Source organism: Hylobates moloch, unplaced genomic scaffold (genome assembly GCF_009828535.3).
Source record: "Hylobates moloch isolate HMO894 unplaced genomic scaffold, HMol_V3 SCAFFOLD_18, whole genome shotgun sequence".
Taxonomy (NCBI): Eukaryota; Metazoa; Chordata; class Mammalia; order Primates; family Hylobatidae; genus Hylobates; species Hylobates moloch.
Window position 1 is genome coordinate 21624528 of NW_026652293.1, and position 23701 is coordinate 21648228.

The window sequence follows — 23701 nt, forward strand, 5'->3', positions numbered from 1 at the left end:
AGTTTTACCTGTGAGGTTATTTTTGGTAAAGTTCAAAACCCAGAAATATTGGCCACCTGGTGTGGCTAAACTCTGGTAATTAGGATTTAAGAGGATTTTTTTAAAAGAGTGCTATGGTTGAAAGTCAGCTTAATGAAAAGCGGATATCCAGGCTATAGGTATATTTAAAAGGTCTCTATGTCTTTTCTTGTATCTTGTTTTGCTGGAGAAATACTTCTTCTTCTTAGTTGGCTGAATTATTTTTCTCTATTTTGTCTTGCAACTCTTAATGCATGCATGAAAGGCCCTAAAATAACTTCTGATAGCCTAGGACTCCTTGGAAAAAACAGAATAGGCATCACAGACCCCATTTGGGAAAAATAAACTCCTCTGTTTTCCACATGGAACCCCGGGAATTAAAAGCGATAGATCCTTAAAATCAGTTTTGTCTTCCAGACATATTTGGTTTTTAGACCCCAGAAACTGCATATTTTTCTAGCTCTGTTTCTTGAAGTGTTCCAAACTGAGACGAATAATCCACTTAGGAGACTGGCAGATGAAAAACCTTAAAACTACTAAATCTTTTGTCTGTCTGTGTAGATATCTATGTATTATGTTTGTGATGTTTATACAAAAAAGAGCTCTAGTTGATTGGCTTAAAGATAATAAGTACTTACATCAAATGTTTTTAAGGGAAATAAAGCTGTAATGTCTTTTAGTTCACATACTTTAATCTTTGAAAGATAAAAACAGTTTTAAAGATTATTGGTAGCATCCAACTGTCTTCAAAATGTAAACATATGGTCTAAATTATGTTCAAATAGTAGGTTTGCTAAATGCTTTAAGGTCATACACTGCTTCTTTGGCTTTTGAAATTTTTCCATATTTGAGTAAAATCTACCATATTATTATCCAATTTATTTTTATTTTTTATTTTTTTATTTTAGTTTTTCCTCTTCTTGGTTAAATTTGCCATAGGATGATTTCTCCCAAAATCATTTCTAGAGGGTAGAAATTGTTAGTCGTTTATGTGGGAAGTAATACAGGAAAACCAGTAGGATAACGAAGATGTGACACAGGAAGAGAAGAAAGTCAACATAGGTGAGGTACTACTACTGTGCATACCGCTACTGAGGAAAACTAGAACTCCGTTATGCTCCGGACCTTTTGGAAATGCTGTTAAAAAGAAAATGCCTCTGAGTTTTGTCACTCAAAAGACAAGATAACTGGTTTATTTATTGACTGTTCCATTTGTCATTGATAAGTGAGAAGGATTGTTTGGCCAAAGAAAACCTCAGGCAGAGATTTGAAGTAAAAACACTAACAACAGCAACAGCAAAAAGAAACACTAGTGTGAAATTATAAAATTATAAAAATCTATAAAATTAAAGAGATATAATTTACTAGAACCCAATGTTAATCACTCTACTTACATCCTTCTCTAGAATATAAAATGGCTTTACAAACTTTAACTCCACACTCTATGTTCTAAATTATTTTATTATTATCATGTATTTCAGCTCTATCTCATTTTAACACCCAAAGGCATTATTATTATTACTCTCTATAGTTAATATCGATGGATATTTGTCCTATATTTACTACTTTTTAAATTCTTTAATCTTTATTTTTACTTAGTTTACCATATCAGTTCAATTCCTTTCAACTTAGTGTATTCTTTATAATTTTCTTTTGGTATAATCTGCTGGTAATAAAATTGTTCGCTTTGGATTTCTTTCATAAAAGTGTTGTTATTTCCCTGTCATTCTTAAAAGATATTTTCAGTAATTAATTATAGATTCACAGTTATTTTCTTTCAGCACATTGAAAATGTCTCTAATTTATTTGGCTTTTCATTGTTGAGACAGATAATGTATTGTTAGAATATTTAGCCCTCCTCCATTTTTCCTCTAGATAATTTTATAATTTTCTCTTCCCTTTTACTGTTGGAAAGTTTCATTATGATGTCATAGAAGTTTTTATCCTAGTTTTTTTAATGGTGTTGTTCTGCCCTGCTAGGGATAATTTGAGCTTTATGAGTCTAAGAATTGAATTTTAACATTTCTTAAAACAGTTTTTCACATTTTCTTTTCTAATATTTTCTCTTTCCAATTCTCTTATTTTAAAAGGGCATCGAAGCTGTAGGGTCTCAAAATACTTTCAAAGTTGTATTCCTATTATTAATCTGTGCAACACAGATAACCAAGGTAACCATGATTTATTTATTTTTATTTTATTTTATTTTATTTATTTTTGAGACGGAGTCTCACTCTGTCACCCAGACTGGAGTGTAGTGGTGCAATCTTGCCTCACTGCAAGTTGTGCCTCCCGGGTTCACACCATTCTCCTGCCTCAGCCTCCAGAGTAGCTGGGACTACAGGCACCCGCCACTACACCTGGCTAGTTTTTTGTATTTTTAGTAGAGACGGGGCTTCACCGTGTTAGCAGGATGGTCTCGATCTCCTGACTTCATGATCCTCCCTCCTCGGACTCCCAAAGTGCTGGGATTACAGGCATGAGCCACCATGCCTGGCCAACCATGATTTATTTAAATTGTTACCTTCTTGTGACTATAATATTGACAGTGCTAGCTGTTTTTTTTTTTTTTTTTTTTTGTATAATTTGTTCTCTCTATCAGCAATAATAAAATATGATTCTTTCTTTATAATAAGTAAAAGACCAACATAGATGTGGAGTTTGTTCAATTCCTCCCTTCTGCACTCCTATTTCGTCTTGTTTATATATTATAGTATTACTAATCATTTTTATGATAAAAATTAGCACCTATGTAAAAATTATCTTTAAGACATATGCTAAATAATATTAGGAGAAATATCTCTGTGCCTTAACCTCAGTTACTTCAAAATAACTTTACATTAGCAGATAATTAATAATCATTGTGGGAAACAATTGATGTGAGCTTGCAGCAAGCAGACAGTGTAATTTAATGTTCTTGTAGCTCCAACTTAGATGTGTACATTGAGAGTGTGTATTTTCAATGCCTCTTAGTCCTTTTTTTCTTTATTTCTCCATGTTCAATCCAATTTCCAGATTCAAGTACAAAATCAACAAACCAAAGAATAAGTGGAAAATATTCCACGTGAGTTTCTCAGACACCGTTTGAATGGAGACTGGCATCTCTTTAAGAACTACTTCCCTTTCTCCACAGCTTAACATCAGAAACTCGAAGGTACAGAATGATGTTGGCTCTGTACACACTTATAATCTATGGAGAATGTCAGTTTCTTAAGGGTGAAAAATGTATGCAGCTAACCTGTTACAACCTCTAAAAAAAAGCTAATATCTACACCAGTCTTAAAATATTCCAATAAAACAGTATATTATTTCAAGCAACAATGCATCACAGAAAACACCCAACATGTGTACATAGGTTCATAATGACAGTTCTGTTTCTCCAATTTCCTCTGATTTTGTCCTACTTTTTTTATGTTCTGACCATAGAATGATATGATGATGTTATGTCAGTTAGAAAGCCCTTCTCAAAACATCTGCAAATCTAAAAGTGCATGGCCCATGATATCAGAAGCTGATAAATAGCTCTTTGACAGAGATATTATTTGTTTGTTTGACAATTTTGAATGAATAAGTACCTAATCTGAAGGGGGGCAGGAAGTAATATTATGCATCTCACAATATTTGATGAAGTCCAGTTAGGTTCAATAATATGTTAAGAAATGAAAATGCCTATTGGTTTTATTTAAAGTCTCTCCAATTTGCAGTGCTCTGAATACTAAGATAGATGAGGTTGGAAGATATGTGTTATTCTTGTCTCCAGGGAAATTGCTTCACTTTACTTATAAGATGTATTGGTGTTTCCTACTTTTTTTCTTTTACTTTATTCCAACTCTCACAATAAAATATAATTGGATTTCAGACCCTGAAGCAGAATAGAAGTTTTGTTGTGTTTTTGTTATTATACTAAACTTTTATTATATTTAAAAGAGTAAAACCACTAAGAAAAAAGCATCTAAGAGAAAAACAAATACTTGTCTTGAAAGGAAACTCAAAGAAGGTATGGTCTTTGATTTTTAAAGGTTTAAAGCTAGCATTAATTAACATAATTTCAGAGCTTGCAAATGATGTGCTTTCAAACAAGAGGAGTTTAGGCTGGATTAGCATTATTTTGTCACATGTTCTGAAAAATGTAGTTGTCAGTCATTTCAAAAAATTGAGAAAACTAAGGATTTGGATTTTAATCACTTTATTACCAACAGTTAAGAAAAAAATTGGAAACACTGGAAATCTATAAATATTTTAAAGAGTAGAAATTATAAACAGAGATAAGATTTTCTGCATACAAAATTGGAGGGTGGAGAAACAGTGTTCGATTCAACACATATTTATCGATCTTCAGCTATGTGCAAGGCACTGACCTAGTCCATGGAAATAAAGTGACAAATAAGATTGCCAGCAAGTACAGTTCAATATTCATCTCACTTCCAGATGCCTGTAATTGCCCATTTTACATCTCCACTAGGATGTTTAATAGGTATTTCAAACATAATGTATACTAAACATCATTCTTGATTTTCCCTAAGGGACATATTAAAATTTAGAAGTTGCTCAGGCCTAAAAATTGAAGGTTATTATTTATTTACCTTCTTTCTTTATTCCCATACAATCCATCAGCAAGTACTGTGGACTTTACTTCCAATGTCTCTCAAATACATGCATTTCTCTTAATTTCCACTGCTACTACCTTAATCCTTAAAACTAGCCTTGAGCATAACAGCCTTGAATAAAACAGTTGCTTTCTAGTCACCTCTTGGCTCCCACTTTTGCTCCACTGTAACTCCTTCTCCACAGAACACCCAGCATTATCTTTCAAAAATACTAGTTAAGTTTTTTTCACTTTTCTGTCTAAACTCATTTATCAGTGTCCCCCTTGGTTGCATGGTCCTTCCACACTGAGCTCCTTTGCTTCTTAAAAATACTGTGCTGCTCTCCCATAAAGAAGGATGAGTTCCTGTCCTTTGTAGGGACATGGATGAAGCTGGAAAACATCATTCTGAGCGAACTATCACAAGGACAGAAAACCAAACACCGTGTGTTCTCACTTATGGGTGGGAATTGAACAATGAGAACACTTGGACACACGGCGGGAAACATCACACACCGGGGCCTGTCGTGGGGTGGAGGGAGGGGGGAGGGATTAGGAGAAACACCTAATGTAAATGAAGAGTTAATGGGTGCAGCACAGCAACATGGCACATGTATACATATGTAAAAAACCTGCACATTGTGCACATGTGCCCTAGAACTTAAAGTACAATAATAAAAATAATTCTCTGCTACTTTGTCCTGTTCTATTTTGTTCTTGCTTTATCCTCAGCAGAAAACAATATTCTCATATATCTTTACTTGACTGTCTCATTTACATCCTTGAGGCCTCAGTTTAAATAGCACTTATATAACAAAGGGGCTGTCTCTAACTTTGCTGTGTAGCTAGCACAGCATCCCATAGCACAGTGACACTTTAACACAGCACCACATTTAAGTTTCCTTCACTGTAATTACTACGATTGGAACATGTTTAAAAATTGCTGGTTGTTTTTTTGCCCATTTACCCTGACTAAATGGTAAGCCTATAGAAAATAAGCAATTAGGCTGGAGAAGGAAATAAAGGGTATTCAATTAGGAAAAGAGGAAGCCAAATTGTCCCTGTTGGCAGATGACATGATTGTACATCTAGAAAACCCCATTGTCTCAGCCCAAAATCTCCTTAAGCTGATAAGCAACTTCAGCAAAGTCTCAGGATACAAAATCAATGTACAAAAATCACAAGCATTCTTGTACATCAATAACAGACAAACAGAGAGCCAAATCATGAGTGAACTCCCATTCACAATTCCTTCAAAGAGAATAAAATACCTAGGAATCTAACTTACAAGGGACGTGAAGGACCTCTTCAAGGAGAACTACAAACCACTGCTCAATGAAATAAAAGAGGATACAAACAAATGGGAGAACATTCCATGCTCATGGGTTGGAAGAATCAATATCATGAAAATGGCCATACTGCCCAAGGTAATTTATAGATTCAATGCCATCCCCATCAAGCTACCAATGACTTTCTTCACAGAATTGGAAAAAACTACTTTAAAGTTCATATGGAACCAAAAAAGAGCCTGCAATGCGAAGTCAATCCTAAGCCAAAAGAACAAAGCTGGAGGCATCACGCTATCTGACTTCAAACTATACTACAAGGCTACAGTAACCAAAACAGCATGGTACTGGTACCAAAACAGAGATATAGATCAATGGAACAGAACAGAGTCCTCAGAAATAATGCCGCATATCTACAACCATCTGATCTTTGACAAACCTGACAAAAACAAGAAATGGGGAAAGGATTCCCTATTTAATAAATGGTGCTGGGAAAACTTGCTAGCCATATGTAGAAAGCCGAAACTGGATCCCTTCCTTACACCTTATACAAAAATTCATTCAACATGGATTAAAGACTTACATGTTAGACCTAAAACCATATAAACCCTAGAAGAAAACCTAGGCATTACCATTCAGGACATAGGCGTGGGCAAGGACTTCATGTCTAAAACACCAAAAGCAATGGCAACAAAAGCCAAAATTGACAAATGGGATCTAATTAAACTAAAGAGCTTTTGCACAGCAAAAGAAACTACCATCAGAGTGAACAGGAAACCTACAAAATAGGCGAAAATTTTCTCAACCTACTCATCTGACAAAGGGCTAATATCCAGAATCTACAATGAACTCAAACAAATTTACAAGAAAAAAACAAACAACCCCATCAAAAAGTGGGCAAAGGACATGAACAGACACTACTCAAAAGAAGACATTTATGCAGCCAAAAAACACAGGCAAAAATGCTCATCATCACTGGCCATCAGAGAAATGCAAATCAAAACCACAATGAGATACCATCTCACACCAGTTAGAATGGCGATCATTAAAAAGTCAGGAAACAACAAGAGATATACCTAATGCTAAATGAGAAGTTAATGGGTGCAGCATGCCAACTTGGCTCATGGATACCTATGTAACAAACCTGCACATTGTGCACATGTACCCTAAAACTTGAAGTATAATAATAATAAAAAAAAAGAAAATAAGGCTTTTGTATCTCCTGAACTATTATTTTTCTTTACAACAAGGTATATTTATCATGGCATAGGTGTTCAATAAACATTTAATGAATGAATAAATTACAATTGTGAGCAATATAACAATGTTTTGTTCAACAACACACTGCATATAAGATGGTGGTCCCATAAGATTATAATGGAGCTGAAAAATTTACACCACCTAGTGATGTCATAACTGTCATAACACCATAGCACAACACATTACCCATGAATTTGTGGTAATGTTGGTATAAACAAATTTACTTGCTGAAAGTTGTACAGAAGTATAGCACATACAATTATGTACAGTAGATAGTACTTGATAATGATAATAACTATGTTACTGATTTATGTATTTAATATTGTATGCTTCTTATTCTTATTTTAGAATATGCTCCTTGTATGTATTTTTTTTTTTAAAGTTAACTACGAATAGCCTCAGGCAGCTATTCTTAGAAGAAGAGATTGTTGTCAAAGAAGATCACAGTTTCATGGGTGTTATTGCCCCTGAAGATCTTCTACTGGAACAAGACTTGGAGGTGGAATACAATGATATTGATTATCTTGATCTTGTGTAGGCCTAGGCTGACGTGTGAGGTTGTGTTTTAGCTCATGACAACATTTTTAAAAGTAAAAAGAAAAAGTACAAAATTAGGAAAGTCTTATTACATAAGGATATATACAAAAAATATTTTTATACAGGTATACAACGTGTTTGTGTTTACATTGTTATTGCAAAATAGTTAAAAAGCTTTAAAAATTTTAAAAATTTATGAAGTAAAAAAGTTACAGTAAGCTAATGCTAATTTACTTTTGAAGAAATTTTAAAATAAATCTACTATATCCTAAGTGTGCAGTATTTATAAAGTCTACATAAGGGTACAATGTCTTAGGCCTTCACACTCACTCACCACCCACTCAGTGACTCTTCCAGAGCACCTGCCCGGCCTGCAAACTCCATTTAAGGTAAGTGCCCTACACAAACACATTATATCTTTTATAGCATATTTTTATTATCCCTTTCCTATGTTTGTGTATGCTTAAACACACAAATACTTACCATTGCGTTACAATTGCCCAGAGTATTTAGTATGGGTTTGTAGCCTAGGAGCAATAGACATATCATGTATCCTCGGTGTGTAGTAGGCTATACCATCTAGGTTTAAGTACACTCTGTGATGTTTGCACAAGGACAAAATCACCTAACAATGCATTTCTTAGAACGTATCCTGATTGTTTAGAGATGAATAGAAAAATCATAAAGAACGAGAGAGAAATTCTTTCCTTTTTTTGTTGTTCTGTTTTTTTTTCAACAAATGTACATTCATTAAATACTATAGTTTTTGTTTTAGTTGCTGTGATTAAACAGTAAAAAAATGAGACAAACATGCTGGCACCAATGTAAATCACTTTCTAGTAAATAAAGACAGAATAAACAAGATAAATAAGCAAAATATACACAGTTGTCCCTCGGTATCTGTCAGAGATTGGTTCCAGGACCCCTTTCACTATCATAAAATCTGTGGATGCTTAAGTCCCTTAGAGTCCGCTCTCTAGTATCCTCAGGTTCTACATCTGTGCATATGGAGGGCTGGCTGTGCTACATTCGATGTTAATATGTGTTATGGAAAAAAATCAAATGGAGAGAGAAAGTTAGAGAGTATTAATGTGGGGTAGCATTTTAAACAAAGTGGCCTGGGAAGACTGGGATATTTGAGCACAGACTTGAAAGAAGTGAGACAGCGAGATGAGGAAGGTGAATTTCAGGCAAAGGTAAAAACAAGTGACAAGGTCCTAGGGAGGAGTGTGACCATAGAGGTCTTCTTCATATCTTGCTTTTTAGAAGTTTAGCCATGGCCATGCTACACACTAAAGGATACCTAGGAAGAACCCTGTAAAGCTTTTTTAAAAATCGTGATTGAAACAATATAAAATGCTTAAAAATTGTCCTGAAATGTGATCTAAGTCTAAAAAATAAGTTTAAAAAAATTAAATTCTCACAAACTGCTTTTACCAAAGCTTATTTTGTGATTTTAGATTTTTTAGGAATTCTTACATTATACAGTACCAAAAGTGTAAGAATTGTGTGACAACATTATATGATGATTAATGGCTCATACTTTAGAATCAAAGCAAAACAGGCTGACACCTCACAATTATCTCTTGCTACTTCCATGATTTAAGTACTTAGCCTCTTACAATTACTTCTAAATCTAGAGAATACCTACCTCATAGGATGGTTTTTAGGTAGAAATGAAACATCAATGGTAAAACATCACAGTGCCAAGTACTCTTCAAATGCTAGACGAACATTAGCTAAAATATTTTACAATGAATCTATACCCTCCTTCAACTTATTCCTTGTTGCTTTCAGAACCAGAATTCTATTCTGTATGTCTTAAAGTGTTAATATTTTGTCATACTAAGATTTCATACATTTTATCTAACAAAACTAAATTATTTATGTGACCATTAAGATGTATATACAAAACACGTCATTAATACCGGTTATTCATCATAAGATAAGCACAAAGTCAATATAGGGTATTTTGCTACTTTTTTATGCTTTGGTTATTATTATTCACTTATTTTGTCATAAAATATGTATATTTGGATAAATCTAAATCAGAAAATAGGACAATAAAAGTTTATACACAAGCTCAGAGACTACAAAACCACTACAAGTTGTGTGAGATTTTCAGTATGCTGTGATTTTAACTGGGTCAAAAATATGATAATATTAGTTTCATAGGGCTTCATAACATGTTTTTCTCTGCTAATTCTATTAAAATTGCCTTACACTGCAAATCTTAAGGGCAATATTAAACTAGATTGTAAATTAATGCTAAGCTTGTACAAGACAGTTACATGCTCTAATTTGCATGAATGGAGCCCATTGCCTATGCTTACAAAATTGTGTATACTTGACAGACTAAGGAAAAAGAAAGGGGTGATACAGGCCTTTGCCCCTGGATGTAAAAGACAAATAGCCTGGGGATAGCTTTGAAATGGTTCAAGGAATTTGAGCTTCTGTAAGTCAATATATGAACCAATATTGGACTATAATCATCTAGCATAATATCAGTACCAAAAAATAGTAATAATTTATGTTGTATAAACATTATAAAAAAGATTATATGTTTAAAATGTAACTTATTTTTATTTTCTATATTTGTTAAGAATAATTTATCATAAATTGTGAATTTTTTATTTCAATCTTATTTGGGGAACAGATGATGTTTGTTTACATGGACACGTGCTTTAGTCGTGGTTTCTGAGATTTTGGTGCATCCATTACTTGAGGATTGTACACTGTACCCAATGTATAGTCTTTTATCCCTCACCCCCCTCCTACCCTTCCCTCCTAGTCCCCAAAGTCCATTATTTCATTCTTATGCCTTTGTATCCTCATAGCTTAGCTCCTACTTGTAAATGTATCATGTTGATAATCTGCTATAATATTATTTATTATATACCACTATTACACCTTAATACATTTATTATTCATTTTAAAAGAGTCTAAATGTACACTGACAATGATAAATTCTTTATAAGTTTTGCTTGCATCCCTCCTTCATAGTCTTTATTGTTTGAGAGCCCATCTTATGTTTACTTTGAAAATCCAACTTTGTGTGTATGTATGTGTGTGTTTTGGAAGAGCAGGGAACACTTTTATACTCAGAGAGGTTTTAGAAGTTTTATGTGAAAGCCCTTACCAATTCTTACTTATATATACTTGATTTAATTTAATTAACACCACTGTATTCAGCTCATTCTGAATTTCTTCTCAGAGCTGAAGTCACATTTTAAAGCAAAAAAGGACATTCTCAATATCCAATGACTATTTCCCCCCCAAAAAAATTAGTATTGTAGGCAGAATTTTAAATGGCTCCCAAAATTTCTGCTCCATGATATACAATGCCTATATAATTCACTTTCCTTTAACGTATGTGGAACTCATACGAATATGATAGATTTAACTCCCATGCTTCTATTTCGTTACATGGCAAACGAGAAGGAATTGTTCAGATGTAATTAAGGTCATTAATCTATTTACTTGGTGTTAATAAAATGGAAGATCACCCTGAGTGTCCCTGAACTAATTAGGTGACTCTTTCAAAGGGGTTTTTAAGTCACAAACTTTGAAGATGCAATCTGCCATGTTTTAAAGAGCCCCACATTTCAAGAAAGAGTGGGAGCTACTAGGACATGAAGAGTCTGTAAGAAGCTGAGTTTTGCTGGTAACTACTTGAGTTTAGAAGAGCGCTGCAAGCTCCTGAAAGAGGCGCAGCATGGCCAACTCATAGATTTCACCCCCATGAGATTATGAGCAGAGGGTCCAGTTATTCCTGCTTGAACTCCTAACCTAGGAAAACTGGAAGATAATAAATGCATGCTATTCTAAGATGCCAAGTTTTTGATAATTTTTTTAGTACTCAGCTAATGTGTTTATTGACTGTAACGTTGTAGTCAGAAGACAAACTAAGCTAACTCTACCTGCTAAAATTTCTGTCAGATTCATGAAAAAGAATCAAATAAATATGTTAAGTTCATACACCTGAAACCATTTAAGAACTCATGGTTCTTTTATGTGTAACTCTTATAATTTATATTTGGAGTGATGTGAATGTGATATTTTTTATGTGTGTGTGTATGTACATATATAGGTTTTTATCTGTATATGTGTGTATGTACATATATAGGTTTTTGTCCATGGTACCTGGCTTATAACTCCCATAGTGCTTGTGATAATGTTGAGGGACTTTAGGTCTCAGAGGAAAGCTTCAGAAAACAGAATCTTTCTATTTGATCTTCTGCTGCTCTCTTTTAACCTGCCTAAAACAGAACTCTAATCTGATTGTGGGGCATGCAACTCTCATTCCAGAGAGGGTCCTGCCTCATATCCTGGAGGAAAGAATACTGCACAGAGAGGCAGAAGAATATGAACAGGCCTTGCTGGCTTTCCCACTCAGTCCATTAGCATTAGATCATGTCATTTTTTTTTTCAGTCACATTTCTACATGGTTGTCAGTCATGCCTATCCAGTTTTCTCCACAAAAAAACCCAAGAGGACAGGACTCAAAGAGCTTCCAGATAATGAAAGACGTGGAGGTTCCTGAAGGGTGGCACACCTGTGGAGGGCATGGAAGCCCCACAAACTTTCTCGTGTGCCTTGCTCTATGTCTGTTCATTGTATCCTTTGTAATAGCCTTTATAATAAACCAGTAAATGTAAATTAGAGTTTGTGTAAGTTCTGTGTGCTGCTCTAGCAAATTAATCAAACTCAAAAAGGGCGTTGTGGAACCCCAACTTTTGGCTGGTTAGACAGAAGTTCTGGAAGCCTGGACGTACAACTGGTGCCTGAAGTGGAGGCAGTTTTTGGGACTGAGCCCTCAGCCTGTGGTATCTAAGGCTATCTCTGGGAAGATAGCATCATAATTGAATTGAAGAACACTCAGCTCATCTCTATTGTTTGTGTGGAAACAAAACCTCACACATTTGGTCACAGAAGTATTCTGATGATGATTGTTGTTGAAGTGTGAGCACAGAGGAAAAAATGCTTATTTCTGACAGGTGTTGAAGGGCATTTTTTTTTTTTTTTTTTAGACAGAGTCTAAAAAAAAAGCTGGAGTGCAGTGGTGTGATCTCAGCTCGCTGCAAGCTCCGCCTCTCGGGTTCACGCCATTCTCCTGCCTCAGCCTCCCAAACAGCTGGGACCACAGGAGCCCGCCACCACGACTGGCTAATTTTTTGTATTTTTTATTTATGTAGAGATGGGGTTTCACCATGTGGGCCAGGATGGTCTCAAGCTCCTGACCTTGTGATCCGCCTGCCTCGGCCTCCCAAAGTGCTGGGATTACAGGCATGAGCCACTGTGCCTGGCCGAAGGGCATTTTTATGTATTCTTACAATATGTAATCTAAAGGTTTTACATACCTTATACTTTTATCATAATTTGATACCTAAAATTACTAACACAAAATAATAATGTTATAATTGAAATATAATCCATAAAACATGTGTATCAATCCTGGTATGTTTTGATGTTTCACAGTTTAGAAAATTGGAGGGATGATTTTTTTTGAATTTTTTGAAAATATGGTCATATCTTCCTTTTCCCCTTTTGAAAAAATAGCACAATTCATACTAGCTTAGAGGTACAGGATTTTGTTGAACACTCTCTGTCTATATATATATATATATATATATATGTATATATTTCCTTCATTAGGAAAAAAGGGTATTTTTTCCAGATTCACTTAACAAAAAGTTGAAATTTTCTTAGATTAGTCCCAGCCTGACAATTTCACTGTTACAGTGTTCAAGATACAAGATATATTACACATTTGTGCTATTGCAAACATCTCATGGAAAGGTGAAAAATCAGTTCAACATCTCATACAGAAAGCATATTGCTTTCACAGAGCTGTGTTAAGAAAGGTTCTGAGGCTGCAGACAAACCCAGAAAGATATAGAGGGCTGGCATCTTTCAGAGCATCTGTCTTCACATATGAGCAACAGTATTTGCCATCAACAACCTAATTATTTTTCCCTTGTATACTCTATATTTTAGTTTTCTATTGCTACATAACAACCAACAATTATCACAAACTTAATGACTAAAAACGGAGAGGTTGTTGCAATAAAAACCTGTATTTCCCAGGAGTCCAGAGCTACCTAAGCCTTATTAAAGATTAAAAATAGTTTGCTGAGAATGGTGGTTTCCAGCTTCATCCGTGTTCCTACAAAGGACATGAACTCATCATTTTTTATGGCTGCAGCACACCAACACGGCACATGTATACATATGTAACAAACCTGCACGTTGTGCACATGTACCCTAAAACTTAAAGTATAAAAAAAAATTTTAAAAAGATTAAAAATAATCTTATTTCTTGTGTGTTACTGATTTGTCTTCTTTGTTACCGTTTTCTTTTCAAATTTGCATGTATGTTTCACCCTAAACCAACAGTTCTTAATCAATGATGTATATTATAATTACTTCCTATGGATGTTAAATTCAGCTGCCTAGCCGAGCACAGTGGCTCACCCCTGTAATGCCAGCATTTTGGGAGGCCAAGGTGGTCAGATCACGAGGTCAGGAGATAGAGACCATCCTGGCTAACATGGTGAAACCGCATCTCTAACAAAAAAAACACAAAAAATTAGCCAGGCGTTGTGGCGGGCGCCTGTAGTCCCAGCTGCTAGGGAGGCTGAGGCAGGAGAATGGCGTGAACCCAGGAGGCGGAGCTTGCAGTGAGGCCATATCGCGCCACTGCATTCCAGCCTGGGCAACAGAGCGAGACTCCGTTTCAAAAAAAAAAAAAAAAAAAATTCAGTTGCCTGAGCAACAATTCCAGAGGTTATAAGTTCAGAAATTATGTGGTGGAGCCCAGGAAACTTTCTGCCTAGTGTAACCCTGGGGGTTGTGATTTATAATAGACCAAACATTAATAAGCAAATGAATATTTTGGACATTTTGAAGGGTTAAATATTTTTACTTTGATAACTTCTTTAAAAATTGTATTGTCTTATTTTATTATAATATTTATAATTTAAGTATCTCTTCCCCTAAACGCCAAGCTTTCTGCTTTATTGGTCTTTAATCCATTTTACAAAATGTTTACACATTTTTCAGACATTAATTCTTGTGATCAATCTACAATTGCATTGACTTTTATATTGAGAACTTTCATGAATTTTAGTACCATTCTCATGTATTTAGCTGTAACAAATCCTTTTGTTGTTGTTTTTAGTATCTTTTCCAATTAGCTTCTGCTATTTTATTGTTTTATTCTTCAGTATAGTTTATTTTCTCTCTTAAAAATTTGCCTTTAAATATTAAATTTTATATAGTTGGTCTTTTTAATTATTTTTAAGTTTAAACTTCATCTTAATTTTAAAATTTTAATTTATTGTATAGCTTTATTTTTGGTATCTCTTTATTTTATTCTTATGTAATATCTTTGCTGTATCTTTTTCTTTATTTTATGTTAAAATTCAGCTGCCTGAGCAATAATTTCAGGGGTTATAAGTTCAGAAGTTCTGTGGTAAAGCCCAGGGATTTTTAACATTTTAAATATTTAATAGTTTTTCTCTTTTATAATAACTATCCCTTAGTAAGTTTAGCTATAAAGCTATGAGTATTGGTAGCAGAAAATTAGAGCCTTGCTACTGCAAATGTTTCTGTGTTCCATAAACATAGTGTTCCTCCAATGAATTAATCATACAAATACTAATACTGTCCTCTTGAAGACTCTAGGAGAGTCAGATGATCAGATCAACAAGTTAACTACACTTGGCTAATACATATATTAAATATCCAAATAATTATTGAAAAGGGATTGCCTCCTGACATTTCACACCATTACTACTTAGATGAAGACTTTCTTTTCTCGAAATATATGGTGTTCAGCAAACACAAACATTGGTGTTTGAAAATTATACCAAATGGCCAAAAGGGTAAGAAATCAAACAGGGTAATCATTCCGAAGGAGTGATATAGCAGGCAGCCCCTGTATGAACTCTGAGAAGCCAAATGTTGTTAAAGCCAATAACTGTTTATGCAACAAGGTACAGTAGGAAGTCCATGGTTAGATTCTTGAACTGATTGTAAATCAATACCACTTATATAGTGCTCTCATTTCTGATTTATTTTCCTTCTTCGCAGAGCCAGGGACATTGTTTGGTTTGAGGCACACGTTGCCGTTATATTTCTCACTATGGTTGTAAAAGAAAAGCCTTACAACACATTTGATATTTCCTATTAATATACAAATGAACTTTATTTCTACTATCATAGCATTTTACAAGATCCCTTTACACTCACTTATCCCTGGAGCTACTGTCTATCCTTCTCCCCTTTTTTGATAACAAAATCCCTTGAAATACTTGTATATAATTACTGGCTACTATTTTTCTACTGTTCTCCAACTCTTTTGTGTTGAACTCACTCCAATCAAGTACTTGATCCCAGCACTCCATTGGAACTGTTTTATCGATATCAACAATGACCTCTAGGTTGCAAAAAACAATGGCCACTATTCAATTCTCTTCTGACTTCATTTCTCAGTAATATTTGATGCAAGTGATCATTATCTCCTTTTGCAAACTCCTCTACCTCCTTTTTGTATATTGATTTCTAAAACATTGTATTCTGTTAATTTTATTTTTCTCTCACTTTTCCTCATTCTCTTTTACTGGCACCTCTTCATCTCACTGACTGTTAAAGTTATAGTATTATGTGGTCAGTCTTCAGACCTAGGCTTGTTTTCTATCTAAAATTACTCCTTTGATGAATTAATCCAGTTTCATATTGGTAAGTCTACATGCAAAACATAGTCAGTCTTCTCTCCATTTATTTATAGACAACTGTCCATGAAACATCACCATTTACATATCAAATGGGCATTTCAAATTTAATGTATCCAAATGTCAGAGTCAAATTCTTTCAAACTGTTCCCCTGCAATGTCGACCTAAATATTAAATAACAACTCCCTTTCTTGGCGCTCAGTTCAAGAAAATTAGACCCATTCTTCAATTTTCTTGTTTTCTCACAACCTACATATCATCCACGAAAAGATCTTTATCATTCTGCCTGAAAATTTTTTCCAGATTTTGACAGTTATTCACCTTATCTACTGCTGCAACTTTAGTTCAAGCCACTGTAATCTCTGGCTTACAGTTGCTTTGACCAACAGCTTTCCATTTAGTCTTCCTGCTTCCCATTTTCCCCTTTAGTATATTCGCAATATTGCCATCAGAGTGGCCTTATTAAAACTTAGTCACAACTTGTTTCTTATCTGCTACCAAGTCTTCCCATCTCACTCATAACTAAAATCAATATCTTTATAATAGTATAATAGCCGAATGTAATCTAACCTTCCTGTTTCCTCTTATCTCATTTCCTGCTACTCTTTTCTTCACCCATTTCAGTTGTCCAGCATGTTCCCACCTCAGGATCTTCGCTCTTACACTCTCTTCTTCCTGGAATTATCCTGCCCAACATCATCCTCTAATCATTCCTCTAGATACTTACATATTCCCTTAAATGGTTCCTTTACTCCTTGCTATGGACTGAATGTATCCCCTGCAGAATTCATATGTTGAAGGCCTAACACCCCACGTGACTGTATTGAAGACAGGGTCTTTAGGAAGATGACTGAGATTCACTGAGGTTATACCGGCGGATTCCATCCTGATGGAACTAGTGCCCTTAAAAGAAGAAGAGGAGACAGCAGAGCTTGCTCTCCACCACGTGTAGACACAGTGAGAAGGCAGAAGCCTGCAAGCCAGGAAGAGAGCACTCACCAGAAACTGACTATTTTGGCACCTTGATTTTGGACTTCCAGCTCCCATAACTGTGAGAAAATTAATTTCTGTTGTTTAAGCTCCTTAGTTTGTGGTATTTTGTTATGACAGCCTGAGCGGACTAATACACTTCCCTAACTCATTTAAAATTGTACTTTCTTCCATCATTTTCTAACTACTCGTCTCCTTTATTTTATTCCATAGCATTCATCATAATCTAATATACTACCTATTTTACTAATTTCATTCTTTTTCTCCCCAGTAAAATATAAAATAAATAAAAATTTTGTGTGTGTGTGTAGGATTCACTGTTATATCCCCTACATATAGACCAGTACCTGAAACAACAGGTGCTCAATAAATATCGATGAACTAAATAAAAGAACATGTGGATACATAAATAATTTATATTTCTTGAGCATATAATCTTATAAAAATCATTGTATGAAACATTTTGTGTGTATTAGCTTATCCAATTTCACAACACTCCTATGAAGTAACTGCTTCTGTTAGCCCCTATTTTGAGAAAAATATTGATGCAAAGAGATGTTAAATAACTTGGCCAAAATTACTCATATGGTAAGTGTGTGAGCTGGGATTGTAAAAAGGCCATTGTTTAGTAGCCTCCATGCTTGCATTCACTGTGAGACTGATTCAGTACTCATAAATATTTACTACTAATTTAAAGTACCTCTCTGACATTACATTTCTGCCTTCCAGGACTCAACCATATAGGCAAAAGCTACCCTTCAATGAACCAATGTGACTTGAGCCATAGTAACCCCCAACCAGGCTTATTAGTTTATACTTACGTTTCATTTTATGAAGAATCCTCAGAATCTCCTCATCACTTGAGTAATCTATCTCTCCGCCATTTTCTATAAGATTACTTATTTTCTATATGATACACTTGAGAATGACACATCAATGCTAGAGACAGTATCCATATGGAAGAAACTTTCCTTTTTTTATGGAGAAAAAGATGAACCCTTCTTGTGTGAGACAAACCTACCCCATTTTTCCCAAGACCCAGAGTGAAATTATTTTGTCAGGCTGGACTCTCTAATAGGTAACAAACTCTACACAGCTCAATGGGCAGGTATATTATACATTAATTCCATTATTGTTTGACATTATCTATTTATTATCTTTTTTCTTATGAACATTAACTTGTTCACAATGGAATGGATACTGCTCCTTTATTTACTTAAGGCACAATCTTCGTAAAATAATTATGTTTGGTAAAGAGTAAGGCAACTTAAAACAAATTTTACTTGAAAGATTTTTTTTAATCTACCTCAAGTGTATCAAGGGAGAGTTTATCCTCTCTTGAACTGTTCATACTTGAAAAGCTTCTTTTATCCAAGTTTTGTTTCAAAAAATGTGAGGAAATGATTTGCAGTTTGTAAAACATTCAGGCACTAAAATAAATAAATGAACAGACACTAAAAATGTTAATGTAGAGATGTGAAGCAAAATTAGAAGAGGCCATCAGTATGGTACTATTAAATCTTACTCTAAAATGTATTTTGTTTCAACATCTCAGACAAAAAGAACACAGCTCCTTCATAAGTGTGAGGACCTAGGTTTGGCTAATAGAGTCATAGTGAAGAGTGATCCTGGAACTGACATTTTAGAGCATGTATTTAGGAAATGCCATTGCAGGAATTTAGATTTTTCAGCTATGCTTATTTTTCTCAGCTTTACAAGTCAAGGTTAACTGCACTACAAAAGTTTTTGATCAGTTCTAGAAATGTCTCTCTTATTCAATACAATTTACTTGAAAAATAAAATATTAAATATATTTTTTCCAGTCCACATAGATTTTCAAACAACTTAAAATGATAGGCTTCAAATATTACAATTTTAAAAATATTTTATAACTTTTTCTGGTATAATTTTGTCTGATTTAACACTAATATTTTCAGGGTGAACAACATTAAGTGCTATACCAAAGAAAAATTTTAATGATCTAAAAAAACAAAAGTTTATTTATCAAAAATGTCCAATGCTGATTTCTGGGAGAGCTCTGCTTCATGTAATCAATCAGGAACCCTCTATCTTCAACTGTGTCACTCCTCCTTATTCAATACATGACTCTCAGGGTCATCTTGGGTTGAAATTTAGTTACCAGATAGGGGCCAAGGGAATACATAAAAGGTTGTATGAGTCGTTTTTAAAGTTAGGCTTGGAATTTACTTATGTCATTTCTGCCAACATTCCATTGTCCAGAACCAAGTGTTTTTGCTCCACTTAATAAAAGCAGACGGAAAAATAAAAGGAATTTTAGCTCTGTGTAAATGAAAGAAAATAAGATAGAGAATGATAAGAACAGCTTTTTTTTTTTTTTTTTGCCACAGACTACCCTTCTTTCACAACTATTTATTTGTTCTCTTCTCAAATATGTATTACATTCTGTGTCTCACCAAAGCGGGCAAATCAAAGTTCCACCCAATTTTTGCATTTTGCCCAAAGGCCAGAAGTTCTGGATGTTGTGCTATATTCTATATTAGGGTTAGATCTGGCTGTTATGAATTAATAACAAGTTATTTCTCGCCAATCTCAATCCTCCACACACAGACATGTACAGACACACACATGCACACATACATACACACACACACACAGAGAGAGAGAGAGAGAGAGTAAACTAAAGTGGAATGTTCCAAAAATAGAAATACAGCATGCACAGAAGAGTTATTCATCCAAAATTATTGTGAAATCTCTCTGGGAAAACAAGGTAAAGGTCTCAACCTTGGTGGAGCAGAGATTCCTCCAATAGGCTACGATTCTTGTCTTTAGGAGAAACTACTTTATTTTTTCTCCTTGGTCCCCGATTATACTCTTTTCCCTCCACTTCCCTTACCCTGGTTTGGAGAGGTAACTAGAAGTTTTTCTTGCTTCAGGGATGAGAAATGATTGCTGCATACTTTCAGCTTGAGGAAGCATGGGAGCCTGAAGATAGTTTAATATCCAAGATAAGCAAATGCCTTTTTAAAATGTAGTCAATACATTTTAAAAGATGAAATAAAATGCACTTCTTTTAAGGTAAATGAAAAATTCTATCAAATTTTACACCCACGTGGCCAACACCATAATCTGGATATAGAATAGTCTCTTCACATCCCTAACACATTTTTGTACTTATTTTGTGCAGTCAGAATTTCACCACTCAAAACACAAGTATTCCCTGATAGATTTTTTTGTCACTATCTAGAATAATCTTCTAGAATTTACTCTAAGTGGAATCATATATAATGTACTCTTTTGTGTCTGGCATTCTAACAGCATAATGTGTTTCAGGTTCATCTATGTAGTTGCATTTATCAGTAGTTTGCTCCTTTTTATTACTGAGTATTATTCCTTTGTATAGTTATACCAAAATTAGTTGGTAGAAATATAGATTGCCTCAGATTTTTAACTACAACAAATATAACTCTTTTTTGGCCAATCTCATATTCTATATTAACAAAACTAACTTTTTTCTACAAATTTCTCAATTATTTTTTACTTTTATGATTGTGCCTTTCTCTTTTCTCTCTCTTTTCTTCTGCTCACCTGACCACCCCCACCATCGCTCTCCTCTCCCCTCTCCCTCTTTTCCTTTTACCTCTCAATGATATTTATTTTAAAGGATCATAAGGCATTAGTTGAGGAAATCACCTAATTTAAACTTCACAAGGAATTGTTCAATTGAAACATTTTCTGTGTTTTGGTCAATCAAAATCTTATTCAGGCCTCTCAATAGCTCTTTGGAATCTAAAAGCAGCTGGTTTTCCATTTTTTCCAGGCCGCAGATTTACAGAATCATCCTATTTCTTCCCATTTCTGCTTGTTAGTGAGCAAACATTTTTCTTATATCTTGCCAACATAAAAAATAAAAAAGTATATATCAATGACATTCTGTTTTCCTACCTCTTTACTTAGATTTAAATGCCCAAGGGAGATGTGTTGCACCTTTCAAGTTATCTCAGTATCTTATTCTATCTGGATGCTATAACAAAAATACAGTTGTTCCTCAGTATCCATGGGAGATTGGTTCTAGGGTCTTCTATGAATACCAGAATTCATGGATGCTCATGCTACTTATATAAAATGGCAGAATATTTCATATGGCTTCTGTACATTATCTTATATACATTAAATCATCTCTAGATAGCTTGTAATACCTAACACAATGTAAATGCCATGTAAATAGTTATTATACTCTATTGTTTAGTGAATAATGACCAAAAACCTTTGTGCAGGTTCAGTACAGGCACATTTAAAAAAATACTTTCAATTTGAGGTTGGTTGAATTTAGGTATGCAGAAGCCACAGATGTGGAGGGTCTGCTGTACCATAAACTGAGTGGCTTATAAACATCAGAATTTTATTTCTCAGGGTTCTGGAGGCTAGAATGTCCAAAATCAAGGCACCAGCAGATTTAGTGTCTGGGGAGAGCCCGCTTTCCGGTTCACAGATGATGCCTTCTCACTGTGTCTTCACATGGTGGAAAGGCTAGAGGTCTCTCTAGGGTCTCTTTTATAAGGCCACTAGTCCCATTCATGAGGGCTACACCCTCATGACCTTATCATTTCCCAAAAGCCTCACTTCCAAATAACATCACCTCGAAGCTGAGGATTTCAACATGTGAATTTGGGGGAGAAACAAATATTCAGACCACAGTACTTGGGTAACCATTTTAACATACATCCTCCCATTCAGCCAGGCAGCCTGTTTTCCCCCTTTCATGCTTCCTATCTGTCAAAACACTAAAATAACAATACAACTGTCTTAGATTTTGGTTTTAGTCACAACTCAAATCCAAATATTCTTTTCTTTTTTCTTCAATCAAACAAATCTTCACAGTAGTTTTTATGTAAGATACTATATGCCACTTAATTACTTATTAGATTGCAAAATTATCAAGCAAAATTCTAAAAGCAGTGTTTACAGGCAGCAACTCTGTGGAGAGCTCTATTATGAGAAATGCAATTGTTTTGAGCGTTTATAAAACTTTGACTTATTTTCAGGAATCAATCACACACTAAATTGTAACGAGCTTCTTATACATCAGGCTTCTCCCTTACAATGGTATTTTGTTTAGAGTCAGCATTATTGGGACAAATCACTTACCACATACTATGACATAGGAATGGATTCTGGCCCTGTTTCTTTGAAGTTACTTATTAATTATCTGATATCATTTGGGTTAGCTGAAATACACAAATAACATGATTTAACTGTCTTCAGCCATGCCAATGTTCAGGTAAACAATTGCAAACAGATATCAGCTTTCCCAGAGTCACTCTAATGAGAATGTACTTAACTATCTTCTTTAAACACAACCATTTAGACTGAGGATATTTTTATGACATGAATCCATGTATCTCTAAAGTAGAAGCTTTTCCAGTTTTTCTCTAAAGTAGAATTCTCTTTCCCAACCTCAGTGCCTCTTGAGCCCAGACAGCTAACCTAGGCTTTAGCTAAAGCTATAATATAGAATCTAGAGATATGGACTGAAGAAGGCACTGCACAGAATCTCTTCTGGAGGGTTACAGCTTTTGGAGTCATCCAGTTTTCCCAGGCTTAAGTGTCACAGTGAGAGATTGCACCTACTGGGGGCTTATTGTTGTCACCAACGACCGGTCCTGAAATACACTAGGGTCTGATGAAGTAAACTGGAACTCCAGCTTCTGGAGATAACTCTGGTACTTCTGGAAGCTTACAAGCAACAATTAATGATTTTTTTTTGTTCTCATTAAGAGGGTAGGTTTCTGTTGTTTGCAGTCAGATGCTGATTCATTGAGAATACTAAATATTGTTTCCGCTTTTGGTGTATACCATTAACATTTTGCAAAAATGTAATTCATTCAGTGACATAAAAATATATTTTGGAAACAAATTTTCTTTGATTTTTTTGGTTTTTGGTCTGACATAATGCATGCAAATTTTCAAGAAATTAATACCCAGCATAGTCAAGAAACTCAAACAACTCAAGAGCAAAAACAAAAAGCAAAAAACGACAAATAATCCAACTGGAAATGGATAAATGAACTGAATAGAAATCTCTCAAAAGAAGACATACAAATAGACAATAAATATACATAAAAATGTTCAGCATCACTAAGCATCAGCAAATTGTAAATCAGAACCATAATGAGATAGTATCTTCCTCTAGTTCAAATGACTGCTATGAAAAACGCAGAAGTTAACAAGTTCTTGCAAGGATGTGTAGAAAGAAGTACTCGTATACATTGTTGGTAAGAATGTAATTAGTACAGCCATTACAAAAAACAGA